This window comes from Drosophila pseudoobscura, chromosome X, assembly GCF_009870125.1.
Source record: "Drosophila pseudoobscura strain MV-25-SWS-2005 chromosome X, UCI_Dpse_MV25, whole genome shotgun sequence".
Lineage (NCBI taxonomy): Eukaryota > Metazoa > Arthropoda > Insecta > Diptera > Drosophilidae > Drosophila > Drosophila pseudoobscura.
In genome coordinates this window covers 53,861,822-53,873,794 of record NC_046683.1, presented here as the reverse complement: position 1 = coordinate 53,873,794, position 11,973 = coordinate 53,861,822, and positions in this window count along the sequence as shown.

The following is an 11,973-nucleotide window of genomic DNA, read 5'->3' as shown; positions in this document are numbered from 1 at the left end:
GTCTTAGTTGAAGTGCAGGGCGGTGGCTGTTTCTTTTAATAAACAATTTTCCATGGCTGTCAAAAATTTCTTTTTGCCAAAAAAATTTTTTAAATAATTTTTTGATAACGGAAATGTGGATTTCTATGGGGTACAGTATTTTTTTTTTTTCTTTTCGACCATTAACAATGATAAATAAGAGCAATATTTTGATATAAAAGAATATCAGGCAAGTAACTTGTCAAATTGATTTAAAAATTCATAAATCAAGTGAAAACTTTCCCCTACGTTTCGTCGAAGGGAAATTCAATTAGAGGCAAGGAGAAGGTCGCTCCGACCGGAACCACAGAAACCGAAAAACCGAAAAATGTACAAAATGTTAAGCATAGCATAAAATTGTATCGGACAGTTGCCACACCGACACGACGACGAGGGGAGTCTGTCCAAATATAGAAGAGAAAAAAATACCCATGTTTAGCTTCATAATAATTCCGAGTCGAAGTCATCTCCTACTCCTCCTCCTCCGTGGTGGTGGTGGTGGTGCCTGTCTGCTGTCTGTTGATGCAATTATAAATTGTTGGATAACAAATTACATGCCTGCGTTGGGAATCGGTATCGGGATCGCACGACAAGTTTAACGCCCTCACGCACATATGTTCTTGGGTTGATCCTGAGGGGGGTGGGGCGTGTGGGGGGCGGGGGCGGTATCTGGCTAGGACATTGATACAGGTATTGGTGGTGGGACTGTACCTTTTTCACGTGTGCGTTTCCTATTCCCGATCATGTGTGCTTGTCCCGGGTTTATTGAACTCCCACCTTGCCCAGCCATCCTCCTTTCATTACGCAAATGTTTCGGAGTCCTTTCTTTGTTGCGTTGCTGCTGCCCAAATGCGAAAAGGGTTCATAACCGCACTTAGCCTCATTGGCTCTTTCGGTTGTTTCGGCACCACTTCAAATTCAATTCAATTCTCGCCCACAACCTGCAGGTCTCGCTTTTGGCCAACATTAAAATTAATGAATAACAATAAAACCAGCAGCACCCCAGCACCCCCTCCCCCACCACCCCCCCCGTAGACTGAAGTGACTTTTGACGTGTCCTGTCCAAGGAGGTCTAGAGATTTAAACACTGCAGCTAAAGCCATCATAATTTAAAGATGGGAATGGAAACGGAAACGGGGTAACACAGCCATTAAAATGCCGATGCAAAAGTTTTAATGATCTCCCCTCTCTCTCCCTCTCTCACTCTCTCTCTATCTAGTATAATCTCTTTGTGTGTCTCATGTCTCATTAGTTTTTGGGGGGGCCCTATACAAATGTAATTCCCCATTAAAATTGAGCCATGATGCCAATTTGAAATGATTAAATATCCCCCCACCAGCACCCCCAAGCACCCCCCTTTCCCCTGGGCTCCATATATGCAAATTAATTACGAAATTTATGATTTCATTTTGGCAAAAGCTTCATAAAATTCGGCCTGTCAAATGCAATCGCTATAGAGGGAGACTCTGGTGAGGGGGGTGGGGGAGGGGGGATAGCACATGTGTAAGGCCGTAAAATGCCTTTGGTAGAGTCGTCAAAAACAATTGGAAATTGAAGTCAACATTTATGGCTCTATCCATATCGCGAGGTGGCCGAGAGAGAGATAGAGGAGGGGGGGAGAGAGGCAGTGTCTCCGGTGTCTCCGTCTTGTCTGGCTGCAACGACGACAGTCACGCACATTAATTGCGCAGAGACAGCGGGTGAGCGGGTGAGCGTGGGGGGGGGATTCCATACGGAACTTTTTAGTATCCCAACAAATGACGTACGATTTGTTCTGCACGAATAAGTCAAATTATTTGTAGACAGCGCACTTTGTTTTATGGCCTGACAACAAGCCACCTCATCGCCACTTCTCCCCCTCCCCCCCCCCCCCCCCCCTCCCTCAACTAGTTTCGTTTCTAGTTTCTTGCTCTACAGCTGACGCATCCTGCACATCCCCCCTGAACGTTTTTTACCCAAACCCACTGACGATGCTCGTGCCTCAATCATGGCCCTGCCGGCCGCCTTCCACCTGATGCCAGAATGCGGGCTAATTTATGGCCTGCTCATGTGTTTCTTTCCCATACAAGTATTGTTTTGTGGGTTTTCCTACCCTCCGGTCTCAGGCCTCATCCTCAGCATATAATTTTTCATTTACTGCTAAGTGTTTCTTGTGGGCCGCCTCTCTGTGCTCTCTGTTGATATTTCATAATTTTCTAAATGACATATTTTTGTTGACGCTTGAGTAGTTTTGTTTGCTTTGTTAATGTAGATTGCCTGCCCCGTCCGCAGGGCAGAGGGGAGTGGAGAGGAATACGGAGGTGACTTATAGACATGCGTATCAAATTAAAAGAGAATTATGTATGCCCCCCATCCAGGGGAAAATCATTTTAAAGTGTGCAAATTTATATTTAAAACAAATGGCAATCAAGTGTCGACGCGTGAGATACCCATTGATTTTATATGAATTTAAATCTGATACACAAATATATTTATATATTCTTAAACGCCTAAAAAGCTTGGAAATATATTTCTTTTATTTTTTTTAAATCTCAAAATATGTTTTCCAACCAGATCTAACCGTTTCCCACCATAAGAAACAGATTTTTCGATCACAATCTCCTTAGAAGAAACTAATCTAATTAATGTCCATAACTAATTCATATTTTAACTAAGAAAATTCCTGAATTTTCGTTTGTTATTTTGGCATTTTGTTGTCCTCCACCAATGAAGGCGCTTCTCTTGTGGTATTTGTTCCTTAATTTTGATTTTTCAGTCAGTAATTATGCATATTCGCTTGAACTTTGTCTATAACTAAATAAAACCCAATGAGAACCCATTTATCTTACTCTGATTATTATTTAAGAACATTTGTGTCCACGCTTGAGGAGGAGGGAAACGCTTGCCACACGCTTAGATCTTGTTGGAAAATGTATGTTGATACTTTTTCTAACAAAATGTAATTCCAAGCCATTTATGCGTTTAAGAATATTTTTTTTTTCAGATTTGATCCATGTAAAATCAATGGGTGTCTCAGGCAAGTTCCACTTGTTTTAAATATAAAAATACCCCTTTTGGACACATTTTTTACTGTCTAAAACGATGGCATTTTTCTCGTTTTTCGAACCACAAAAAATCACTACATTTTCAAGGGTTGAGAACCGAAAAACTATGCTGTTCCTTAAGGTCCGGGCTAAAATTCTAGACAATATTCATGGGTATAAATACCTATCAACACTTAATGGGATATACATACATATGTACTTGAATTGCAATAATTTCCGGATTGAAGAGTATAGAGAGATAGAGAGAGAGAGAGAGAGCATTTGTACGATTATTGAAGACTTTTAGAATTTAGACAGAATTTCGGTTCCGTTCAAAACAAACTTTGAGGCAAGACCGACTATCCCCATCCTCGTCATCGGCCCAATGAAGGAAGGCCTTTAATAAAATGCAGCAATGCTCCACCTGGACCACCTTGGACACTCTCTGAGTGCTTTCAAAAATTGTTGCCCAGCAAATTGCTGGCATTGATTGTCCCAAGTGATCATTGTCAGTGTGTCCCAGTGTGCACCAGTGTGCCCCAGTGTGCCCCATCAATGTCTGATTGGCTGTGTGAATATTTCAAGCAAAAAGTTCGACTTCTTTCCACTTGGGATATACAATATCGTCAAAATTAGAGCCGATTGGAAAAATATTTCTCATATGTAAAGAAAATTTAAAGTTCGAAATGGTTTATGCCGTCAATAATTGACAGTCTGGGTTCATAAATGTATTTTAGGGGATCCGATTCCTGATTATACGAAAGATTTGTAGGCCTCCAAAGGCCACTAGTTGATCTTGAAATGGTTAAGAAAACGAAGGCAGCTCCCAGGCTAATTACTGAGTAAAATGGCTGCTTTGATAGCTTTGATTTTTATACCCGATACTCAAAATGAGTATTGGGGTATATTAGATTTGTGGTAAAAGTGGATGTGTGTAACGTCCAGAAGGAATCGTTTCCGACCCCATAAAGTATATATATTCTTGATCAGCATCAATAGCCGAGTCGATTGAGCCATGTCTGTCTGTCCGTCTGTCCGTCTGTCCGTCCGTCCGTCTGTCCGTCTGTCCGTCCCCTTCAACGCCTAATGCTCAAAGACTATAAGAGCTAGAGCAACGATGTTTTGGATCCAGACTTCTGTGATATGTCACTGCTACAAAAATATTTCAAAACTTTGCCCCGCCCACTTCCGCCCCCACAAAGGGCGAAAATCTGTGGCATCCACAATTTCGACGATACGAGAAAACCAAAAACGCAGAATCGTAGAGAATGACCATATCTTATAGACTGCAGAATCTGAACTGGATCGTATTATTATTATAGCCAGCATCAAGAAAACAATTTCATTTTTTCTCGCCCTGTCTCACTCTAACACACACGTAGCATAGGCGGCTTTGCTTAGAGTAAAACATTAGCGCCTAGATCTCAGAGACTATAAAAGCTAGTGCAACCAAATTTGGTATCCACACTCCTAATATATCGGACCGAGACGAGTTTGTTTCAAAATTTTGCCACACCCCCTTCCGCCCCCGCAAAGGATGCAAATCTGGGGATATTCACGAATCTCACAGACTATTAAAGCTAGAGTAACCAAATTTAGTATCCGCACTCCTGTTAGATGTCACTATAAAACGTATATCTCAAAATTTCGCCCCACCCCCTTCCGCCCCCACAAAGGACGAAAATCTGTTGCATCCACAATATTGCAGATTTAAGAAAACTAAAAACGCAGAATCATAGATAATGACCATATCTATCAGATTGCTGAATCTGGATTAGATCAGATAATTTTTATAGCCAAAAGGAACAAATCAATTTGCATTGGCTACGCAGCGCCCGACGTCACGCTCAGACTGATTTTCTGTCTCACTCGCACGCACTCTTTGTCGTGTCGTTTAATATTAGCGCCATCTGCCGGAGGAGAGCCATACTGACTTAGTATCGGGTATAACTGTAGAGTTGCGGTGTCTGCAGCAACTCACAACGTTCCCCCTCGTTTTGATTTCTTTTTAATTTTTTTTGGTTAGCTTTAAAAAAGCCAAAAAAAAATTTAAATAAATTTTTTAAATAGAAAAAATAGTTTTATTTTTTTCACTTGGAATATATATATTTTTGATGGAAAAACCGTGCCAAGGAAAAGGTTTTAAGGGAAATTAGCTCTATTAATAATTATTGGAGTTGCCCGTAGTACGCCTGAAGCTACTGCAGCCTACGGGGCATGGAAACGGCCAAGTTTTGTAGATTTAATGCCTCAGTATTGTATCAATACCTTTCAAGTCCTTCAAGGAAGCGCCACAGAGTCTCAATGGGATTTAAGTCCAGAGTCATTGCCGTCCACTTCATCAACTGTTTATTGTGGGTGATTGAGGCCCGGGAAACATGTATCATCCTGCTGAAATGTCCATTGATCGCCAGGGAAGCAAAGGATCATCGTACAGCACTTTGCTGCGACTTCCGCAATTGCCTACAGTTCTTTATTGTAACCCGATTTTTTGTGGACAAAGGAGTATCCGCTGAAATCCATATTCGAAACGAGGCACTGCTTTTAAAGGACTCCCATACTCCCGTGTGGCATTAAATTTTCATATTGAGTTGTATTTTGAAGACATTTCCCCTCATCAAACGCTGGTGTGCCCGACTCACCGACTCACCGACTCAACGACTCACCTCGGCGAGCAAAACTAATTACAAAGCCGGACCACAAAAAGCATCGTTACCAGCAAAACAGAGTCAAAGTCAGAGCCAGTGGCAGTGGCAGTGGCAGTGGCAATGGCAATGGCAATGACTGTGGCAGTGGCAGTCAGAAAAATGGTTACGCTGTTTTTGTCAAGCGTGCAAAAATGTCAGCAAGTAAAAGGCAGCCACACACACACACACACACACACACACACACACACACACACACCAGCCCGAGCAGACCCCAAAAGGAGAACCCAACAAAACCACTCGACATGTCAACTCGAATGGAAACGCCGAGACGGGGGGGCAGTCGGGGGGGGCCAGTCGGGGTGGGGGGGGGGCGGCCAGTCGGGAGTTTGGCAACTTTTTCGGCGAGTGACATGAAAAGGACATGTCACACCGTATGCGCACATTAAGTGTAGCCACAATTTATCAAGCCGCATAAATCTAAATCGAGTCTGGGCGATGGGCGCATCAAAAAGTCAAAAAGCTAATTTGCATTTAAAAGGACCGAAAGGGACGCCACAACAATGATGCCAGGATGCACACACACACACATGTGCACATACTTTCAGCAATATATTCAATTTAATAAGCCAAGATAAATGAAGAGAAACCCAAACTCGGCTCGAGCCGGAGAGCCATGTAAAGGATGGTGGGGGGACGGGGGGGAGGACCCTGGACTTGTCAGACGTATCCTTCCTTATTTGCATAGTTTTCGTTTTGGAGTCTGTCAATATGCGGCCACACACACACATGTGTGTGCATTTCGGTGTGCACTTCATCAAATCGTTCCTGGCCAGGACTCCTGGGGGCTCCTGCGGGGTCCTGGCCGGTCCCCAGTCGATAAGAGAGCGAGTTGAACTTGCAGAAAATGGGAAAAGTTAAATTACTTTTGCTTATTTAGCTTTAGATTTTCCTAAGATATTCGCCTCGCCAAATCGTTGCTCTTAAATTGAATTTTTCGCCATGACGAAAGGATAGATTTTTCGTGCCCCAGCCCCCCGTGCCCCCCAGACCTTTTGTGGACAAAATTAGCCCATAATCAAATAAGGTAACGAGGAGTAACCAAAACTGACAATTGGCGCATATAATTGGTGTTTGCCGTACCGCAAATACTCAACAATCAGCAAATTTTCAAACCTAATTACATCACGGACCCCAGTCGCAGTCCACAGACCGAAGTCCTTCATGGAAATCACAGTCCTGTCCTCCATGTCGGCTGCGGTCGCAGCCCGAATGCATCGGAGCGTGCCACAAATGGCAGCCAATAGAGCAGAAAGCACAACTCAAGTGCCGGACCGGACAATGGTCCTGCGGCAATCCCTGGGCCTTAAGAAACCCACTGAGGCGTAAAGCCATTTTCGTAGGCGTCGCCAAGACCGACAGACGGACAGACACTGGATTTGATTTTTCAATTGCTGCTAATTAGCCGGGGCCATGGCCATTCCCCAAACTATTGACAACTTGTCAGCCCCGGGCGTGGGTCAGATAATGACGGATGATGGGCAGGATTCCCTTTTGAAGAATTCCCCTTTTCTGCTGAAATTTAAGGCGTCTCGCAAGCTCCTTAAAGACGTGGTTCTACAACTGTTTGTTGTCTGGACTAATTAACGAACAAGTCAATTCCATATCCATTCGTTACGCTTTTCCTGCAACGGGTAAACGCTGTTGAGCTTTCCCCATTTTCCCCAACGACGCCAACCCTTTACGGAGAAGCCTATTAGGAGCTGTCGGGCCGTGCCATTGCACCTTGCTGTCAGTGTGTGTTGGGCTTTCTTTGTTCCGGCTAAATGCGTGGCCGGGTCCGTGCAAATGACAGCTGTCAGTGGCGCTTTTGCAATCAACGAGTGCCTGTCAAACTGACAGCCTGTTGCTCGACTCTGCTGCTGCCGCAGGCCTGCCTTTTCACAGCTTAGAAGTGGCAACTTTTTCTTGCCAGCCCCCTCCAGACCAGGCGCTTAATTTGCTCTATCCACATACGGTCAGACGCCTAGGCAGAGGGCGAGTGAGAGCGAGTGAGAGCGAGAGAGCTGGCCAGGGTTACCACCCCGTCCAAGTGCAAACTGCAACAAATGTCATTAAAAACGTGACATAAAAATATATTTTATGCTTACGCCACAACTCGCTCTGCCGGCACTTCAGGTCCTGCGTCTCCACCGACATTTGATTTTATGCTGCCAGTGGAAAAGCATCCTCTTACCCGTATTTCTTCTGCTCATTTTATGCTGCATCGCGTTCCGAATATAAAAAAAGCACACACTAACGGTGGCTACAAGGACGAAAGCATACCCAGTACTTGGGGCACACCATTCATCGCTGCATCTAAGCGTTTGCGAAACCCATATACCCCGATGAACCATCAATGTACCGCGCATAAAAATAGAAAGAAACGCAGAAAATGGCATTTCGCATGCGTTTTCGAGATTGCGACTGCGTTTCGACGGTTCCGTGGTTGAGGTTTCGAGGTTTGAGGTTACGCGCCACTGAGGTTGAATGACCTAGGACAATAGAGTTATGCTTGGGGTAGTTCCTTTCCGATTCTTATGCCAAACTGCCCGCTGTGCTGATTAAGGGCGTTTTGCCATCTTAAAGAAGGGTTAGCAGGAGAGTCGGGGACGGGGCAGGGACGGGGCAGGGACAGTCCCACTTCGATTGCTTCATTAAAGTCGGTCTGTCGGTAGGGCACTCCGTGCTGGGGGGACCAATTTCCAGGCAATTTGCGAGCAATTTTGATGTGCCAACCTGGTGCCGGCTGGCTGCCTAATGAGCCCAAAAACAGACAGAAATTCCCATGTAACAATGCCCCAAAGTGAAATGCCAAAATGGAGCGACTCCATCGACACCATCGACACATCTCCGACACGGACTTGGACGTCTTTCGTCTCTCGTCCTTCGTCTGCTATTCCCAAAAGCAACTGGGGCCCATTAAGGCGACTGGCAAAGAGAGCTGCAATTTGACTTGGAGCTTCTACCAGCTCGTCTCCGTCTCCGACACCGCCTCGGTCTCCGTCTCCTGGTGTGTCTGCATATTAAATATAACACAAAATGCATATTAAATGGCATAAGCCACAAGAAATGCCAGCTAAAAGGCAAAGGAATGAAAAGGTGCAGCCAGCAGGAAGGCCAAATCCTCTCTCGGGTGGCTTAGCCAGTAAAACCTTTAAGACCTGACGGGAAACGCTTTGGTGTTGTAAAATTTTATACTTTTTGGTGGTTTTCCGCTTTTTCATTTGCTCGCTAGCTACGTGAGTCCGGAGTTAGTGAAAGCCCCAGGAGATCCCTGGCTCAAGATGATATCTGAATGGATAGCCAGCCATCTTCAGCGGAGGCGAAGGCAAAGACCCCGCCCCCTTTAAGTCCTTCGGCCTGCTGCTGCTTATCGGCGCCTGTCAGTGACTGTCGGAGGAGCAGATTGCACTTGCAGCTCATTAAAAAACCGTGTGTGCCCGCCGGAAAGCAAAACTTCAGTCTCATTTGGCCGTATGCGAATCAAGGAAAACGCATTAAAAACGTAACTGGCATCCGGGCAACAGACCAAAGTGCACTTTACACATTTGTGCGTAATGATTTTCCATTAACGTAAATTTGAATTAACATCGGTTCGGAGTCGGCGTTGGAGTCGGATTCGGATTCGGGGGCCAATTATTGCACAGGCCTACGCAGGAGCCCGGAGGCCAACAAAGGCGGGGGGGACGGCAGATAGATTCATTTGATAAATACTCAATGACATTAACTGCATAAACCTGTGAATCCCCCACAATCCCAGGGAGGCTTCGCTCGGCCCCCATCGTGTGCCTGCTGTTTATGGTAATTATTTATTTGCCACAGCCGGTGCCGCTGCCGGTGACTGCATTGTTGGACTTTTCATCATCGGCCGGCCATTAACATAAAATTTTATGTTTATGTCACAGTTCTTTTTCGGTTGTCACGTTTTTGCCTCTGTCTGTTATGGCCTCTTCCTCTGTCACTGTCTCTTTCTCTGCCTCTGCCTCTGCCACTGCCTCTGTCTGTTTGGCATTGCCTCTGTTAATGGATGTTGAAAGTGTGAATGGACTGAATGTCTCTTCAACAGCCACTCCACTCGTAAATATTGAAAATCTAAGTCCAACAATAGGAAAATGCAAAATGCATTAAAAAACAAATATGTACATATATATATTATTTATCAGAACGTACATACGTAATAATATTTAAAATATTTATATACAGATTACAGAAAAAAAAAGAAACAAAAAAAAAACATTTACAATGAGCATTTGAACCGATGCTCTGATTGTTAGAATAATTTTAGCCTGCCATTAAATGCAAACATAAAAAAATAAATTAAAAATAAATAAAAATCCAAAATTATCAAACGCTTTAAATAATAATAATAAAAATAACTAAGTATATAAAAATATATATATGTATATAAAAATATATAAAAAATATAAAAATTACAAAAGGAGTGTAATAAAAGACGAATGTTAAATCAACATTTAAAATTAAAATAAATGATTAAATTAATAAAAAAATCTTTAAAATAAAACTCTTTAGAAATCAATGAAATTAAATTAAAAAGGTCAGTTAAAAAAAAGAAAAGAAAAAAAATACATTAAATTAAGGAAATAAAAAAACAGTAAAAAATGATGTTAAATTGCAATTATAGGAATAACGTAATTTTTTCTATAATAAATAATTCTAATAAATGAATATTTTATTAGATATAACAATAACATAAGCTAGGATAGAGCATGAAAATAAATTAAATAAATAAATAAATGGCCATGAGTCCAAAAATAACAAAATAAAATTGAAATTAGATAAAAAAGATTTAAAAAAAAATTAAAAAAAAAGATTCGTATAATTCATATAAAAAAAATATACATATAAATATAAAAAAAATTAATATTGTAATCATTTATAACAAAAAATAAAATACAATCCTAACTATATTAAAAAAAATAATAATAATAATAAAAGTCAATAACAACAATTTGAATGTATTAATAGTATTAATTGAACACAAAATTTAAGCAAGTAATTTTATGCATGAATTGTAAATGCAATGCAACCGGCTAAAATTATTTTAATTGAACATGTTCTTTTATTCTATTTATTTTATTTGTTATATATTTTGGGCTTAAACTCGATGCTCTGGGGCTCCTGCTCCTCCTATCCTGAACTCCTCTCCTCTCCCGAGCTCCTCTCCAATAATTACAGCAAAATCATGTAGCATCGTGATTGATGCCCCATCTAATCGTTTGGCTTTCTCTTGCAGGTTTTTGCGACAGATGTTAATACATTAATTTCGCATTCACCTGGCTCGATAGCCCCTCCCCCCCTAAACCATAGCAACATTGATAATTTCCAATACTGTACGTGTATTTTCATTAAGCAATAATCATCGTGAAGAAATATTATGCCGGAGAAAACTCTCCCCTAACCCAGCCCTAACGGACGGCAAGCACAATATGTTAGCATCACTTAAGCCCTCAAGCCCGGCCAGGACATGCACGATACATACCAAAAGGATATGCCAAAAGAGTCCCAATTGTGCTGTGCGTGTGTGTGTGTGTGTGACTACTTAAGCCTCATCATACGCGTTTTAATGCCCATCATCGTTGGCCAATATCCAGTGGCTCGTCATTATGCCCAGATCGAGGTCTTCTGTCCGTGTCCGTGTCCGTGTCCGTGCCCCTGTAAGGGCCTCCACACACACAGACATTTCTCTCTGTGGGCTGTTGCTGTCCGTTCAGTGCAATTATTTCGTGCATTGTTCAAGGATTGTTCGCAGAAATTTCTCTTTTTTCACATGCGACTAGTGTTGTCAGGGGATTTCGAAATACTCCCAGCCACCCACACGCACACAATGAGAGCACCGGAGTGGCCAGAGCGAGTACGGAAATGGCAACAATGCTCCTCGGTTTCTGCTGAGGTCTGCTTCTGTTCGCATTGTAAACAATTGACCAGGAATGGGGGGTTGTGTGGGTCTGCAGGATTACGCACCAGTTTACAAGATGCGCCTGGGCCACTTAATGATTTCCACTTATGCATCGCAGACATCATCATCAGCAGTCCCTCTCCACCAAAAGTGGGCCTGTGCCGCTGGCCAAAGTGCATTCAAGGCTTACATCAAGTGCCGGCACTGTCCTCTCCTCTGCTTTTGCTAATCTATATGTAAATTTTGGCAGCCCAACAGTTTCGCAGTAACCGAAATCGAAGTGGTAAATACCTTGGAAGATCTCTGTCCGGGAACACCCAGCCATGAC